Source organism: Lactuca sativa, chromosome 2 (assembly GCF_002870075.4).
Source record: "Lactuca sativa cultivar Salinas chromosome 2, Lsat_Salinas_v11, whole genome shotgun sequence".
Classification (NCBI taxonomy): Eukaryota; Viridiplantae; Streptophyta; class Magnoliopsida; order Asterales; family Asteraceae; genus Lactuca; species Lactuca sativa.
This window is the reverse complement of record NC_056624.2, coordinates 63,942,072-63,961,761: the sequence shown is the minus strand read 5'-3', so window position 1 is coordinate 63,961,761 and position 19,690 is coordinate 63,942,072.

Below are 19,690 nucleotides of genomic sequence, written 5' to 3'. Positions count from 1 at the left end.
ATGAGGAAGTTATGATTTATTGAAGTTTCGCCTTAGCAGTATGCAGCCCGAAATACTCGATTTGAGATCGAGCGGTTTTTAGCCGAAGCAATCTAAACGAGAATCGAAGATCTCGTTGTTAGTATCGAAGCGATGAAAAGTTAGGCGAGAACGGACGTCAAACGAAGAACTTATGAATTTATAACGAAAGATTTCTGTCCCGGCCTATTAAAAATAAATAATAAAAATAAATTCAAAATTAGCCGACGGAGTCCAAACGAAAGTTGTAGAGCGTAGTCTCACCTTCGCGTGGATGTAAAGAACGTCAAAAACAGAGTTCGTATGAAGAAGATATGAATTTTCAAAGTTTATTAAATAATTAATATTTAAATTTAATTATAAAAGTCGGCATTATCCGAAGAGGAGTCACCAGGCATATCCGAAGTACGCCCAGCGTACTTCCGTACGCCCCGCGTACAGTGAAGCGTGACGACCTTCGCACTCGAGTTCTTCGGATGACACATGCCATGACGATACGGACGCGTACGCCCCGCGTACTCCGAGGCTCCATCCTCCTATAAATAGGATGCGAGGCTGCCAAGTTCATTTGCTTTTTTTCTCTCTTCTCTCTCCTGTTTTGCATCGTTTTGCGTGCCAGAAGTACCCCAAAGCCCCGGTAATATTCCCGAGCCCCGAAGCAAGTTTCAAAGCCCCGAAGATCCCGAGAAGTGCGATTCCCGAGCCGAAGCTCTGCCCGCGAGAAGTTCGATTTTTGTAGAGATCTTCCAGATCTGCTGAGGATTACTACTTCTGCAAGCCGTAGTGCTGTCCGATAATCTTCTGATCAAGTGAGTGTGTAGTTACTTTCTTCTAACACATAATTATGAAGTATTTTATACGAAATACGTATTATGTGTATAATTTTGTGGTTATATGTGTGAATGCGTATTCACTTTCTTCTATCTTATAAATATGATTTATTCTCTATGAAATACGTGTTATGTGTGTGTGCCTCATCTGTTATGTGGAATATGTATTCATTAAAGCATGTTATACAGGTTTTTAAACTATGTATAAAAATGTATATATTTATCTACTAATATGTTGGGTAGAACATGGATAGATAGTTGGTGTGTAATAAACAGATGAGAGGCCTCGTTGTTGTTTTGATTTAGTCATCTAGCGGAGTTTAGATGACGACCACAGACTTTTCTAGACAGTCTTCTGGAACACTAGCAGGCTGGCCACCTGTACGTGTTAATGAACTTGGGTGTTCATTCGCTGTACTCCATCCCCCCCCCCCCCATGGTTGCCTTATTTGACATATATTGTCGGGAAGCCCCCGAAAGCATGTGTTGTCGCCCCAATGAAATATTCTTAGACTAGGTCCCTTGTGTTAGTTATTTTAGGGACATAAAGTGAGAATAACGGGAATGGGTAATCGGGTTATTGTTGGTTGATGAATATTAAATATAATTATTTATTGTGGGTTGAAAACCCTATATGGTCACCAGGCTCCCAAGCCTGACCCACTCAGTTTCTTTGTATTACAGGTAGTGGCGCCAGACCATAAGTTGGATGACTTGTCAAGTTGTTTTTGGATTATAGACATGTTGTTGTAAATAACTGTTGTAAGGTTTGTATTGAAATGTTTATGCTTTTGGTCTGTTTATCGGAACATGACATCCCGAGTATTGTAATATAATGAAAAATACATTTCTTTAAGAAATGCTTTGGTAAATCTTATTTTATCATAGTTTGTTTTTGGGAACGAATTCCGCAACTCTTTCAAATCAAAAGGATTTACTCTGAAATTATTTTAAAAGCATTAATGAAAATCGGTCTTTTCTAGACGTGATTTTGGGGATGTCACACCGACCCCGGCCCCATCCCCGGTTTTAGCATAATGGGGATCCCCAGCCCCATACTCGGTACCTGTTTTAACGGCGAATAATCATCCCCGATTGGGGGAGTCAATCGGGTTCCCGACAGGGTCGGGTGGAATTTCCATCCTTAGTCAACCCAGTCAAGTCAACCCAACCAATTCAACTCAGCCGAGTCAACTCAGAATGACTACGCGGGGCGTACTAGCATGTTGATCACCATCGAGGTGGTTGACCTCATATGCAGGGAGTACTCGAAGTATGCGTTGCGTAGTCCCGGAAGCCTCAAAACCAAATAAGTGCCTAATGGCTTAAGCACTCATGTCCATTTTTCAAATCCATGGCTAAAATACCCTTAAGAGTCACAAAGTTTCCAACTTTATGACTTTTCATGTCCATTAACAGCTTAACTTGTTTTCTTAATCCATTAAGACCTTCTAAATGATGAAGGAACAAAACCATGTTGGATTAGGTGTCTAAGCCGATAACTATAATTGGTATGTACTTAACCCAAGAGTAGCATGGTCCATTTGTGTTGCATATCACCAGGACAATTTGATAGGATGCACTTTTGAATAGAGGTTATTTTTGATTTGTTAATATATTATAAGTTCAAATATATTAATATGAAAACATATGATTTAATTAGTCTTGATAAAAATTAACTTCGAATTAATTTTGCGATAAAAAGAGACTAATTAAATATATGGGGATTGATTTGGTAAATCAATGATTCTTATTATTTGGGCCAATTATTACTTAGTATGAGCTAAACCAATATGGTAGTCCATGGATAGTCCATCGAGGTTTAACCCATGGTTCCTAGGTAATATGAAGAGTCATGGGCATTAGGGTTTACATGGTGCTAACCTTAATCTTGCCACACTATATAAGAAGCCCCTTAGCATCCAAAATTATGCAGTAGATGTTCTAAGAGTTCATGAGCCAAGTTTAATTTAAGAATATTCTCTCAAAAGTCGTCCTTTGTCCAAATGTGTGTTGTGATTCAATTTGTGGTGCAACATTTGGGGCACTAAGTTCTTAAAGACCAAACACAACAAGTTCTACAAGCCACAACCAAGAGGTAACTCTATAACTCAATTCTATGTTGTTTATATCATTTTGTATGCTATGTGTAGGCTTAATGATTTGTAAGCAATATTGCATGTATAATTTGAGAAAACATAGATCCAAAGCATTTAGGGTTGTATGTGCACCATAGGAGGTTGTAGTATACTAAAACCCATCAGTGGTATTAGAGCCTAGGATTATTTTCTATTATACTTGATGTTTTATTGGTTTTCAAAGTAAAAAATCGAATTTTCTACATTCTTCCCATTGAGCTCTCCGAGTCAACTGGGTGACTCATTGAGTCCCCTCATAAAATGGTCAAGTCGACGAGTCCAGTTCATGTACTCACCGAGTTGGTGCTTCAGTGGGCAGATTTTCGACTTTTGGCCAGAAATTGGATTAGGATCATTACCCCAAACTGTTTTTCGAACCATGAAATGTGTTTTTTCAAATGGTAATCATCATGCTTTTACAATTACAAGATAATTGTCATAGTTTCAACAATTGTATCAGTTTATATGATAGACTAATTTCTTGTAGATAGGTGATGTGAATTATTTTGACTTATGAGTTTAATCCAGATCATATAAAAAATTGTTTGATTATTGTGTTAATTGAAATATATGATCTCAATGCTTTTTATGAATTCCATAACTTGTCCTCAAGTTATGGAAAACAAAAAAAAATTCATAAATGTTTTTTTTAGGAACTCCATTACTTATCCTCAAGTTATCGAATTTCAAGAGTCTCATTTTAAAAGTCATCTTAAATGGTTTTAAAGTCTTCCATAACTTGTCCTCAAATTATGGAACTTGAAAAGCTTTTCATAAAAACCTCATTAAACTCATAAGTTAGAGAAATGAAAAGTTTTGACAAGTTTCAAAACTTTCCCTCAAGTTTTGGAATTTGTAAAGTCTCACATTAGAATACTTTAGTTCCATACCCTAGAGTTTTAAAAGTTAAAATTCTATCCTTATACTTTATATTTTTATTATAAGTTTAATAATTATATATATATATATATATATATATATATATATATATATATATATATATGTGTATAAGACAGGTCAGTCTTACCGTTAGTAGGTCTCATTCACGAAGCTGGTCTATAAGGGGGTATAAGGTTACTGCCTATAAAATGGCAGTTTAATGGGTGTCCATTCTCACCCACCGCTTCTTGACTGGTGGAGGGTCGTTAGTCGAATGGGTAGGATAGGACATTAATTTTCATTAAAAGTATAGTAATAATTATAAAGTAACTAAACTTTTATTAAATTCCCAATCTTAGCTACTTTAGGGAAAAAGTGAATATGGTGCTATTCCATGAAATTGCAGTTTACACCTTATTAATTCGTTCGTGGAGCGTGTGTGGTTAACCAGTACACTAATCTGGGACCGACAGTGCGTGGAAAAGGGTAGCTTGATGTTAATCATAGATCAATGGAGCGTGTGTGGTTAACCAGCACATTGATTAGGTAGTTTGTAACATTGGATGTACCAAGCTAATTTGGATGGTTATTTAGACCTTGTTTGTGATCCTCAGCATCCTAGTCACAAACTTGAAGGGCACAATCAAGATTTAAACATGCCATTGAAAAATTCAATGAATCTCAAAGGATCTAGGAATTTCAATCCATTTAAAACTTAATAATCAATTTCGTTTTTCATGGTGGATATTGGTAAATCATCATTTACCTACCTTCAAATATTTTGCAATTGGATTACGGCATCCCTCTTCCGAATTGTAAAATATTGTGTTGGGTCCTAGCATTAATATTTCGTTTGGGTGTTATATTAAGGACTTAAATCAACTAACTTGAATTTCTCCCTTGTAGATGTCTAGTTCAGACAACTATGGTCTTCCCAAATGTTTTGGAATAAGCTTTCCTCTAGAAGATGATGTTCCAAGGTTGGATCGTGAAAGTGGAAATCATACTTCATTTCCTCCACCTCCTCTAATTATTTTCCCTAACCCACAAGCTCGAGGAATTGAAAATTTCAAGGTCACTCAAGCCCTAGTAGAAATGAAACATCAAGAAGGAAGACATGTGTGTACTCACATCTTGGAGATGAAGTCACATATTGACAAGCTGAGAGTATTGGGTGTCATTGTCTCAAGGAAGTTGGTTGTTGAGTGGGTTCTTCAATCACTTCCCGAGTCATATAGTGAGTTCATTAAGGACTACTATGTGTCAAACCACGACATGACCCTTATTGATCTTACTTATTTGCTTGTTGTTGCTGAATCAGCAATGATTTGACGCACTGGAAAAGAAAATTTGATTGGAAGATCTATGTCTCAAACTTTCCGTGGACATTGACAATGGTAACATTGGAAGTCCATAAAAGATTTCTCTTCCCAGTGGAAAGGGATTGGCCATAGTCAACCCGGTTGACCAAATGGTAAAGAGAAAGGCTAAGTTTGTGATTGTCTCATGTGCCGATGCAAAAGAAGCCATTGGTTTCTACTACCATTTGAAGGGACATTGGAAGCGAAGCTGCCCTGACTACCTGAAAGATCTAGAAGAAGGTAGAATCAAAAAGTTTGACTCTGCTTCAGGTAAATCTACTTCCTAACTCTATTAAGTTCCTAATTGTTGATTCTTAATACATGATCTGACAAGGTTGCATTTTGATGTTTTGTTGGATCATGCAAAAGGAAGGAAGCTTAATGGAAGAGTATGTTGAATCTGGTCGCGAACATGGATTTCAATCGCATTGTTCGATGATCGAATTTTTGAGCTGCTGCTTAAAGAGTTATGATAGATTGCTTAAAAATATGTAGTAACATAGTTTTCATTTGTAATTGCGTTGTAACGAAAAGTTTTTCCACATTTTATAAATAAATAAAAAATTTTGTTGTTATTTTATTATATCTCCTTCCAATGGCATTTGTGAAAAGTTGATGTTTGTAAGTTTCTGTGTTAGCAATATAAATTTGATTCCTTCGTTTGTGGTAGTCGAGTATTTGCAAAATAAGGAAAGATTCTCATCACCCAAGTTTTAGTAGGATAGAAACTTGGAATCATGTGACATGTATTATGTGATGAATGAGAACCTTCATCTTTGGGAAATTAAGACTAATTCCTTGTTTACATGAATATGTGAGTCAAGTGAAGGACTAGGGGATCAGGTACATTGGGTGTGCATTGGTCAGCTCCACCACAAAGAACGAAAAGTCTATTCGTCATGATTTACCAAATTTTGGTAAATATGGTTATGCTTACAAGTTTAAGTATAATTTTGAATCATTGGACAAGCTCAATGTATGGCAGAACAAATAAGAAGAATCAAATTAGGCAGAAAGATAAAAGTTTCTCCAGTCTGAAAAGATGGGACAGTACTTGAGTATCGTGTTTTATGATCATCTTAATGATTATGAAAACCATGTCACAATTGATCCTCTAAGGATATCGTAGTGCATTTGTATGGCTAAAAAGAGGAATAGTGAATTTTTAAAAAAGGTTAAATCTAAAAGATGAGTCATACTTCGTTCCAAAAACAAGTCTTAGGGTCATACTCCAAGCTTTTTCCATGAGTGACACTAAATTAAGAAGGTTTATAACACTCATCAAATGTAGACTAACATGTTTCTTACTCTTGTACATTTGAAATTGGTAAGTTGTGATGTCTTGGTAAGGACAAAGACCAACTATGACCAATTGTGTGAAGTGTTTGTCTTGATAAAAATCCACACTAACTCTTGAATATTTGTTTGTCAACGAATGGTTCTTGACTAAAGTTTTATATTTCAAGAGGTCAATGGGAGTCTTAAGGATCTTGACAAGTTTCAAGAACTGATCAAGAATAAAATCTATTTTTTATCACTAGCACACGACTTGAGGTTTATAACCTATCGTATTGATATGTTCCTGTTTCTGTGCCCATTCCAGTTAAATTTGACTATGCATGTGAGTTCTATTAGTTCTCATTTGTTTGCATAACAACCTAGGAAGCAATGGTAGGCCCTTGTGCTACCAAGTGGCAAGAAATTAAGATCGATCAACTTCAGTCGATATGAGTTTGGATTTGTCACTAACCTTGTCTTATGATTATGGTTTGACAAATTCACATTGATAGGAACACATAAACCATAAAATCTAAGTGTCATAAGGTTTCTCTCTAATTCATTAAAATGATTGTGAGGAAACGCTTTCACTAAGTATATTTTAAGGAGACAGAAATTGTGTTATTTGCATTCTCAAATTTGATTATGATTACAGCATCCCTCTTCATAGTTCGAATTATGAGAAAATGGAAAAAGGTCTAAACATTTGAGATTTATTGTTGTAAGTTATAAAATAGTTTAGACACACATGTGAGCTATACAAGGAAAAGTGTATGATTTTGAGAAGCCTAGATAAAGTCATATCGAAGCATCTCGAATCAGAAAATTGAACTTTGATAATGAAAGTCAATAAGTATTTATATCTAGAAGTCTAGTTGATTTTTGAGTACATGTCAAAGCTAGTGGGAGCATAAGTGTTATGCAAATAAGAACGTAATTATTATGCTAGTGGGAGCACAATTATTACGTTAAGTGATTCAATTTAGCAATGTTAATTATAGAAAACAAAAGTTTCCATTCCCAAAGTTGTAGGGGTTGAAAAGTTGTTTTGCTATAATTAAGGGAGAGGAATTATACTTCATTTCAAAATCTAAAAGCTTAGATTGAGTTTTCATAAATTTTATTCAAATATATATGAATGTTATGTTGTAATGGTTCAACATAAGGAAATTCTATATATGGAAATGTTAATTGCGTTCTCAAAATTTGATTATGATTACGACATCCCTCTTCATAATTCGAATTATGAGAACATGGAAAATAGAAATATAGTAGCAAAATATTGGTCAAGTATCATGTATTTATGAATCGTGTCTAATATGTTTTGGGTATAGGATCGATTACATGTGCTATAATATTCATCCGTTCTAAATTTTCCAAATGCCTAGGGCATTAAGAGGGAAAAGGACTAGAGCTGGATATGACTAAAATGGTTAAGCAATTGTTAAGGACAATTTGAGGTTTACCAAAGATTAGTTGCTCATGGAAAGTTGTAAGTAAATTGTAAATTTTGTAAGGACCATATTGACATACTCTAAGAAGAGGTAACTCTTGTACAGAAGTGATAGTCAAAATGGGAATATGGAAATATCTCCATAGATGGAAGTTATTCTATAAATCTGTGTAAGATTAGGAAACTTAATGCTAGAAGGATGTTCAAAGGAATGTACTTTGAATTTGAGACTTCATTTCCATGGAATTAGTCTCCATTGGAATACTTTGTAATGTCTATTGCCAAGTCTCTGTCACTTTTGTGCATAGTCATTACAAGAGGATCATTGCATATAAGTTTGAAATCTAACAGATCATAGCAAATGGCAAGAATGCGGTATTCTTACGTTTACAATAAGGATTTGGAATTGTGAAATGAGCATCATTGAAATGTTGTCAATTGATCTATTTCACAAAGTAAGGATCATAGATAGACATAGTGTGCATGCTTGGAGCATGGGACAACTATTGTTTTAATTCAAGTATTAAGTTGATTATACGAAACATTATACAATGAATAATGGGTAATCAATATGGAACTCAAAAGTTTTGGAGCCATATAGGATTAGTATTATTCTTGTGTACTTTGCATGTTTTGACTTCCCGAATAACTAGGTTATTCAAAACCATCCATAATCAATCATGGAAGTATGTATTGAGGCAAGACTGTCATGAATGGGTCTATAGTTTGTCTAGGTGTTTTAGACACAACACAAGTTTGCTACAATATTCATGATTACTCCTGGAATAAGATTCGAGTATTGGATTCAACCCACGCTCATTTGAATCACTTCATGGATTTTATCACGAGTGATTGTGAGACGATAATATCTTATATTCTTGAAACCAAGACATGTGGGTTGTAATTTATAAGTCGGTTGCACATTGACAAATGTAAACGCACCAGTAACTTGGTGTTATAAAACATATTGTTGTGTGTAATTTGATGAGTCAGTACAAGCAAGCATTTGATTCAAAGTTTATCCGTTCCTTTCACCACATGTGGATAAAAGCGATATATGTGGGGCCCTCGATGATTTAGTGATGACAAACCTATGTACTTGGCCAAGCCTGGATTGATTTGATTTGTTCAATTAGTCATTCATCATAAATCGGTAACATGGAACAACACATGGACAGAGAGAATGATTATAATCGATGTCTCAGTCCATATGATATCTAGAATAAAGGAATATATGATCCCTTATCTAATGGACGCACCATTGACTAGGTCAGAGTTTGACAACGACTTTTAAGAGATACGATTGCTAGTCGTGATTTTGGATTTGTACTTGCAATAATTGTTATTAGACTTATCCAACTGGAGACTGTTGGATTAGGTGTCTAAGCCCATAACTATAATTGGTATGTACTTGACCCGAGAATAGCCTGATCCATTTAGGTTACATATCACCAGGACAATTTGATAGGATGGACTTTTGAGAAGAGGTTATATATGATTTTTTAATATATTATAAATTCTAATATATTAATATGATATCAAATGATTTAATTAGTATTGATCAAGAATTAATTTGGAATTAATTTTGTGATCAAAAGAGACTAATTAAATATATGGGCAGTGATTTGGTAAATCAATGATTCTTATAGTGTGGGCCAATTATTATTTAGGATGGGATAAACCAGTATAGTAGTCCATGGATAGCCCATGGAGGTTTAACCCATGGATCCTAGGTAATATGAAGAGTCATGGGCATTAGGGTTTACATGGTGCTAACCCTAATGTTGCCACACTATATAAGAAGCCCCTTAGCATCTTAAACCGTGCACTATATGTTCTAAGAGTTCATGAGCCGATTTGAGTGTAAGAATATTCTCTCAAAAGTCGTCCTTTGTCCAAAGGTGTGTTGTGATTTCATTTGAGGTGCAACACTTGGGGCATTAAGTTCCTAAAGGCCAAACACAACAAGTTCTACAAGCCACAATCAAGAGGCAACTCTATAACTCAATTCTATGTTTTTTATATCATTTTGTATGCTAGTTGTAGGCTTAATGCTTTGTAAACAATATTGCATGTATAATTAGAGAAAACATAGATGCAAAGCATTTAGGGTTGCATGTGCACCATAGGATGTTGTAATATACTAAAACCCATCAAACCAAGCCACTTGGAATCCATTTTATGGCTCAAGAACTTTCCAAGGGTCAGAAAGCCCAACTTAATGGGTCAAGAAGACGCTATGTTCAAGATCATCATTTTGGGAACAAAAAGGTGACTTAAAGAGCAAAAACCTAGATCTACAAGATATTTTGGTAAATATGCTAGCTTTATAACTTCAAGATGTTGAAAATCAAGGGAAATACCAGATCTAAAGTGCTCTCTACTCCAAGATCTTCTCACCAACTTCTTCTTTCACCAAAACTACTCCAAAACTCAGCTAAAAGCTCAAAGTTTTCTCTCTCTAGCTTTAAGGTTGCTTAAGGGTCGAAATCACAGAAAGTTGTTGGGTAAGAAGAGGTCTAGAGTCCATAAGGTTGCTTAAATATAATACAAGGCCCTAAAATTAGGGTTTCATGCATACCATGTACGCCCTGCGTACAAAGTATACGGCCGGCATACTAAGGCGCGCCTTAGTATGCTTAGCGTACACACATACGTACGGTGTACTCATTCTGTTCAGTTTTTTCCAAAATGCCACTTTGGGCCCCTTTTCACTTTTACATAACTAATGGACCAAAAATGCAACATAATAAAATTATAGAGTCCAAACTTAGAAATACCTTAACATCAGTATGCTACACCTATGGGTTTGATTTACTAGAGGAGCCAAGTTATTATTATAGCACTTTCTATGTCTCTCAGCTTTAGAAGTTTTTGGTGGACGATTCAAGAGTAGTTCCTTTAGACAAAATTCATGTTAATGAGTGTCTAAACTATGTGGAGAGTCTAATTATCATTATGGATAAGAGGACTAAGGTCTTGTAAAAAAAGGACGTGCCCTTATTGAATGTGTAGTGGTGGCACCAAAAGGGATCCGAGTTTAATTGGGAGCACAAAGAGCAGACGTGCAAGCACTATCCAAAGTTGTTCTTAGTTCTGTATTCCGAGGACAATTTTTGATCTAGTTGGGGGAGAATTGTAACATCTAATCTAGGTATGAATTTAAGTTTTGAATGTTAGGTTAAAAGAGTTGAGCTTTATCCCCTTCCGTGACGTGGAAGGTGGTTTGCCACAACGTGGTAATGCTATGCCACTGCGGCGTGGTATTCACTTAAGGCTGTAACACGACACCACCATGGGCTCAAAACCCTAGGCCCCAGATCATGATACATGTTTTAGGAACGATGTCGCTAAGGTTTACCCGAACCCAACCTCCATCTTTACCAAAAAAGGACCTCTCAACCCCTTGCCTCCCTTGCAAGTTTATAATCTTTTGTGTATGTGTGTGTGTGTTGTAAAGCTCTTGAAAGATCATTCCCCTTTGGAGCTTGAAAAGTATTCCTTGAAGAGTTTCAACATCTAATTCATCTTCTGGACTTTGGTGACTGTTCGAGTTCATTACTTGATGTTTCATCATCATAAATCTAGCATATTTTAGACATTGTAGTCCATATTTATGATTTTGATGGAAGGAAAGGGATGAACTTTAGATGAATCATGCAACTTTGTCAATACTAAGTGTCCCTGGAGTCTTTCATCTTTTAGATCTAAAGCCAAAGTGTGATTTAGAGCCCTACAATGAATCAAAGTCACTTTTTTCCCCTTTTGACCTAGAATGGTGTAGGACATGGATGGCGTGTGCATGGCCATAAATTTATGATTTTTATAACTCATATTCGTGTGTTTTAGCCTTCTGGAAAGTATGAGCTTTGGTCTTTGTGGATTAAGGACTCTATGAAAGATTGAACTTCTAGACAGATCGCGGTGTGGCTAGGGGTTAGCCACGACACGGTGGGTAAAAGCATCATGATGCATTGTCTTCTTATTACCAAGGAGTAACTACAAGTTGTAACGCAAGTATCCTGTCATTTAACTACCACGACGCCACCAATGTGTTGGCCACGATGCAGTGAATCAGTTGTTGACTCTAATCGTTGACTTTTGATTGATTTAGATTTTATGTCAAACTTTAGGGTTTTAGGTTATAGGTTGAGGTTTGACCTTTGAATACCTATTTAGCTGGTTATTGTCCTGCCTTCGCGTGTTGCGAACTATAATGGATTTTGCTTGGTCTTTGACGTGAATTTTCTCACTTTGTTACTTATATCATATGGTGTATGTGAATTGTTAATAGCCCACGATTGCTGATATCCAAAATAATTGTATATGATTTGCGTATAGCCTAAGGTTGCTAATAACCCACATGACTATGTGTCAGTTGTTGATAACTCGGGGTTGCTGATAACCCATGGAGTTGTTGATAAACCATAACGGTTTTATATATTTAGTTGTGTTGTGTTGTATGTTATACTTTGGGGAACTCACTATGCTTTGACTTATAGTTGTTGATTTAAATGTTTCAGGTACTTTTTAGGATCGGGGCAAAACGAAGGCATAGGTGTACGGTATCCATTAGACTTCATGGTTTTGAGAGATATTATATTTTGATATTATGATTTTGGTTCTATATAGTTATTTTGGTAGTGTTCGACTTTATAAAAATGACTTTTATTCCTTCTTAAAAATTAAAAAATTTATCTTTGTTTTTGGGACGTTACATAAAGACTTTGCCACCATTTATGTTACAACTAGACGAATACCCGCGTCTTGCATAGAATACAACAATATATTTGAAATCCTTACAAATATACGTTTTTTTAAATATATCATTGACGTTGGTGTTACATTTTATATAATAAATATTATAATAAGTTGGTATAAATATTTTTTTTTAATTATCTAAAACTATAGACATTTTTTAAAAATTTTATAATCTCAATTGTTTCAATGGCCTCTACATGCAGGTTACTCATGAATAAAATAAAATACAGTATATGGCTTAAAGATATCTATAGTTGTTATGATTAATTAATTTTAAAAAGTTTCTATGCTTAAGATTTTTATTTCTATCATTATAATTATTTAAAATATCAAACATCGTTTTTTTAAAGGAAACAATATAATTTTTATATATAATGTTACTTTTAACTATTGTTGTTGTAAGTTATTTAAATTAATGTATTTGGATACTCTTAACTATTTTAATTTGGATTCAGAAGTTGAACATTTTTTAAAGTTTATTTGATGAATATTGTTAATTTTTCTTTGATTGTAATTATTTAAAATAACAAACATTGTTTTCCTTAAAAATAACATTATAATATTTTTATAATATTGCATTTAACTATTCTTGTTGTAAGTTATTTTTAATTTACTTATTTGCAAATTCTTAATGATTATAAAAAATAGTTTCATGGTTTTTTTAGATTACAATTTAGGTTAAACACCATAATTTATATATTTTTACTATTTATAAAATAGACTCTCGGTTTTTTCTAGTTTAACTGAAAATTTGACTTAAGGTAATCGTTTAACATTATATTGAAAATAATAATCTAAATATTTTGCATAAAATCATAAATTGTACAAAATTTATGAATTTAAAATGACAATTGCTCACATATGACAAAATATTTAAACAAATAAGTTAAATATAATATGTTAAAAAGTTGAAGTCATAATTTTATAAATAAAAGTAAAATGTGATATTTAAATATTGTAGTTTAGTTAATTTATTATTAGAATTTAGTTTTTGCATTAATTTAACATTATTTACCAACTTATAATAGTTATTAGAATGAAAGTGAAAAGTCATGGAGATTTCAAATGCATGTGGTACAAGGAAAAATGTCTCTTTTATAAGTATACTAGGCGAATACACATGCATTGCGCAGAATACAACAATATATTTTACAAATATATGTTTTTTTAAATATATCAATGGTGTTGTTGTTAGCTATTATATAATAAATTTTATAATCAGTTGGTATAAACATTGTTTGTTTTGAATTATATGATAATGTAGACATCTTTTAAAATTTTATATTCCCAATTGTCTTAATGACCTCTCTATGTGGGTTACTCATAAATGAAATTAAATATGATATATGGTTTAATGATATCTATAGTTGTTGTTTTCAAAACACCAAACATTGTTTTTGTTTTAAAGGGTAAAATTATAATTTTTGTATATAATGCTATTTTTCAGTATTGTTGTTGTAAGTTATTTAAAATAAACTCTTAATTATTTTAATTTGGTTTCAGAAATTTTAACTATTTATAAAATATTCTCTCTATTTTTTTCAAATTTAACTGAAATTTTGATTTAAGTTAGCCTTCTTACATTATATTGAAATTAATAATTTAAATATTTTGCATAAAATCATAATTATAGAAAAATTGTGACTTTAAAATGACAATTGCTCTCACACGACAACATACCTAAACTAATAAGTTAGCAATAATATATCAAATAGTTAAAGTTAGAATTCTATAAATATAAGTAAAATATGAAATTTTAATATAGTAGTTTAGTTAATTTATGATTAAAATTTAGGGGCATTGGTTGCGAAGCTGCCCTGACTACCTGAGAAATCTAAGAGATGGTAAAGTCAAAATATATGACTCAGCTTCAGGATCGAAGAAAAGAAAGGAAGCTTAAAGAAAAAGCATGTTGAGTCTGATCACGAAGAGATGTATTTCAATCACATGGTTCGATAATTAGATTTTTGAGCTGTTGCTTAAGAGTTATGATAGATTGCTTAGAAATATGTAGAAACATAGTTTTCATTTGTAATTACATTGTAAGGAAAAGTTTTTCTGCACCTTTTATAAATAAATAAAATTTTGATTTTTTATCTTATTTATATTTCCTTGCAAAGGCATTTATGAAAATTGATGTTTGTATGTTTCTATTTTAGCAATATGGATTTGACTCTTTCGGTTGTGGTAGTGTCTAAATTTGTCAAATAAAGAAAGATTCTCATCACCCAAGGTTCAATTGGCTGCTAAAGAAACATGGAATCATGCAAATTGTATTGTGTGATGAATGAGAACTTTCATCTTTAGGAAATTAAGAGTAATTCCTTGTTCACATGTAAATGTAAGTCAAGTGAAGGACTAGAGGATCAGGTACACTTGGTTGTGCATTGGTCAGGTCCACCACAAAGAACGATAAGACTATTCATTATGGTTTACTAAAGTTAGTAAATATGGTTATGCTTACAAAATTAAGTATAATTTTGAGTCATTGAAAAGTCTCAATGTACAGCAGAAAGAATAAGGAGAATCAAAGTCGACAGAAAGATAAAAGTTTCTCCAATCTAAAAAGATGGGAGACTACTTGAGTATCTTGTTTTATGATCATCTTAATGATTATGAAAAATATATCACAATTTGATCCTCTACGGACGCCTTAGTGCATTTTTTTAGCTAAGAAGAGGAATCAGGAATTGTTGAAATGGTTAAATTAATTAAGATGAATCATACTTCATTCAAAAATCAAATCATAGAGTCACACTCTAAGATTGCATATATTGAGTGAGATATCAGCAAATGTTTCGGATAAAACAAAGATCAACTAAGACCGTTTTTCAAAAGTGTTTGTCTTGATAAAAATCGCACTAACTCTTGAATAATTATTTGCCGAGTAATGTTTCTTGACAGAGAGAAACTTATGTGTCAAAAGGTAAGTGGAGTCTTAAAGATCTTGAAAAGTCTTAAGAACTAATCAAGAGTCAAACTATTGTTAATCACTAGCACACGACTTGAGGTTTGTAACCTATCATGTTGACATATTCTTGTTTTTGTGCCCATTCCAGTTAAGGTTGACAATGCACATGAGTTCAATGAGTTCTCAATTATTTGCATAACAACTTGGAAGCAACGGTAGGCCCTTGAGCTGTCAGGTGGCAAGAAATTAAGAATGAACAAGTTCGGTCCATATGAGTTTGGATTTGTCACTAACCTTGTCTTAAGATTATGGTTATGATAAATTCACATGGATAGGAACACATATACCATAAAAATCTAAGTGTCATAAGGTTTCTCTCCAATTCATGAAAATGATTGTGAGGAAACGCTTTCACTAAGTAGATTTTAAAGAGTTAGCAATTGTGATATTTGCAAAAGATCTAAACATTTGAGAGTTATTGCTGTAACTTCTAAAATTGTTTAAACACACAGATGAGCTTTCTAATAAAAGATGTGTGAACTTAGATAAAGGCTTATTGAAGCAACTTGTGTCAGAAATCTGAACTTTGGTATGAAAGTCAATAAAGTATTGATTTCTAGAAGTCTAGCTGATTTTTGGATTTATGTCACAGGTAGTGGGAGCAAATGTTATGCAAGTAACAAAGATAATTGTTATGCTAGTTGGAGCATTATTAATATGGTAAGTGTTGCAAGTTAGCAATGTTAATTATAGAAAAAAAAAAGTTTTCAATTCGCAAAGTTGCAGGGTTGAAAAGTTGTTTTGCTATAATTAAGGGAGAGGAACTTATACTTCATTTCAATTCTAAAAGTTTAGATTGAGATTTTAATCAAATTTAGTCAAGGATTTATATGAATACCATGTTGAAATGCTTCAACATTGGAAATTCTATATATGGAAATATTATAGCAAAAGACTAGTCAAGTATCATGTCTTTATCTAAAACATTATGAATCGTATCCCATATGCTTCGGGTATAGGATCGATTGCGTATGCTATAATATTCATGTGTTCTAATTTTCCAAATGCCTAGGGCATTAAGAGGGAAAAAGGACTAGAACTAGATATGACTAAAGTTATTAAACAACTATTAAGAACAATCTAAGGTTCGCCAAAGATTGGTTACTTATGGATAGTTGGAAGTATAGTAATGGATGGACCATATTGACCTTATTATCAATAGACAGGATTCTATTAACAATGAGTTGTCATATGGAAAATATGGAAATGTTTCCATAATGGGAAATGGATATCAAGAATCTATGAGAAAGTTAGAAACTTTTATGCAAGAAGGATGTTCAAAGGAATGTGCTTTGAATATGAGACTTCGGATCTATGGAATTATCTTCTAACAATATCCAATGGAAAGTTTTGTAGTTCAAAAAGTCTCTATGGCTTGTGTACAAAGTCATTACAAAAGGATCACTTCATATAAGTTTAGAATCTAACAAATTAGAGTCAGTGGCAAGAACTTGGTATTCTTACACTTACGATAAGGATTTGGAATTGTGAAATGAGTATCGTTGGAAATGTTTACAATTGATCTATTTCACAAAGGACCGTATGTAAACATAGTGTGCATGCTTGGAGCATGAGATAGTTTTAATTCAAGTATTAGTTGATAAATCGAAACAATATTCAATGAATAATGTGTAATCAGTATGGTGATTAAATAAAAGATGTTTTATTTATACTCAAAAGTTTTGGGGCCATAGAGGATTAGTATTATTCTTGTGTTTCACTTTGCATGTTTTGACTTCCCGAATAATAAGATTATTCAAACCATCCATAGTCGATCATACTTTGGAAGTATGTAATGAGGCTAGACTGTCATGAGTTGACTTGTAGATTGTCTAAGGCGTTAGACATAGCAAAAGTTTGTTACAACATTCGTGAGTACTCCTGAAATAAGATTTGAGTATTGGATTAACCTATGTACACCTGAATCACTTCATGGAATTTATCATGAGTAACTGTGAGACAATAATATGATATAATCTTCAAACTAAGATATATGAGTTTTTTACTATGAGTTGGTTGTGCATTGATGATACGAAAATGCATCAGTAACTTGATGTTATAAAACGTATCGTTGTGCATCACTTAATGAGTAGTTAGTACAAGCATATAATGTCGAAGTTTATCTGTTCCTTTTATCCTAAAAGGATTAAAAGCCCTATTTTGGGCCCCTCGATGATTCTGTTTTGACTATGTTTCGGGCCCAGTCACAACTAAATTGATGTGTTCAGTTATGTTCTATGTCAGAGGAATCGAAAATCGGGAAACAAATTGCAGGACAATAAGTATGACTGTGTTCCATGTATTTTTCCTCATAGATATCTTGAGAACAGAGGAATATATGATCATTTATCTAAAGGACGGGTCACTAACTGGGTCAGAGTTCGACAGCGGATTTTGAGAGCTATGATTGCTAATCGGGTTTTGGAGTTGCATTGGCAGTTATAGTTATTAGACTTATCCAAGTGGGAGACTGTTGGATTTAGTGTCTAAGCCCATAACTATAACTGGGATGTACTTGACCCGATAGTAGCATGGTCCTTTTGGGTTGCCTTCACCAATACAATTTGATAGGATGGAATTTTGAGAATAAGGTTATTTATGATTTATTTAATATTATAAGTATAATAGATTAATTGAGAAATCATATTATTTAATTAGTATTGATTTGGAATTAATTTAGTGATCAAAAGAGACTAATTAAATATACGAGGACTGATTTGGTAAATCAATGATTCTTATAGTGTGGGCCAATGATCCATGGTTAATTAGGATGGGCTAAACCAACATGGATAATCCATGGAGGTTTAACCCATAGAGCCAAAGTAATATGAAGGGTTATGGTGCATTAGAGTTTGCATGGATGTAACCCTAGCACTTGTCAGACTATAAAAATGAACTCCCTAGAGCTAAAATTGGTAGTTAAATACATGCTTGGAGAGTGTGAACTAATTTTGAGCTAAGTAACTTATTCTCTCAAGCCTCCTCTTGCATTTGGTATTTGTGACACATTAGAGGCATCACACTTGAGGTTCTCAAGCTTTCAAAGGCCATGAACTACACCCTACATCAAGCGGTATTCATCTAAACTAGTTTTTATGTTGTATAGCTTCAATTGTATGCTAGTTAGGATGTATGCCTTGGAAAATTGAAAATGCATGTATAATTGGAGAAAAACATAGATCCAAAGCATCTAGGGTTGCATGTGTATCATAGGAGTGTTATAGTGCTCAAAACCCAACATAAATTACATTTGGAGAACTTTGCATACAACTTCGCCTTCGTCAAAACTTCTAACACTTCTCACAGGTGCTTGTCATGCTCCTGCTGGCTCTTTGAGTAAACCAAAATATCATCTATGAGTACTATCACAGATTTATCAAGGAATGGTTTACAATCCCAGTTCATCAAATCTATGAATGATGCTGGATCATTGGTTAGTCCAAAAGACATGACCAAGAACTCATAGTGTCTATACCTCGTTCTGAATGTGGTTTCCTCAATATCCTGATCTCTCACCTTCAGTTGATGATATCGTGACCTGAGATCGATCTTTGAGAAATACCTTGGCCCTTGAAGCTAATCGAACATGTCATCAATTCTTGGCAATGGGTACTTGTTATTTACTGTTGCCTTGTCCGGTTCTCTATAGTCTATGCACATCCTCTTGCTTCTATCCTTTTTCTTTACGAATAACATCGGTTCTCCCCATGGTGATGAACTAGGTCTAATGAAATTGTTGTCCAAGAACTCCTAAAGTTGTGTTATAAGTTCCTTCATCTTCGTCGGTGATAATCGGTATGGTGCTTTTGCTATTGGTGTTGATCCTGGCAACAAGTCTATTTGAAACTCTACTTGTCTATCGGAGGGCAATCAAGGAAGATCTTCGGGAAAGAATTCCGGATAATCACATACCACTGGTATTCTTTGAATCTCCTTCTTCTCCTTCTTAGCGTCGATCACAAATGCCAAGTATGATTTGCATCCTTTAGACAAACATTTTC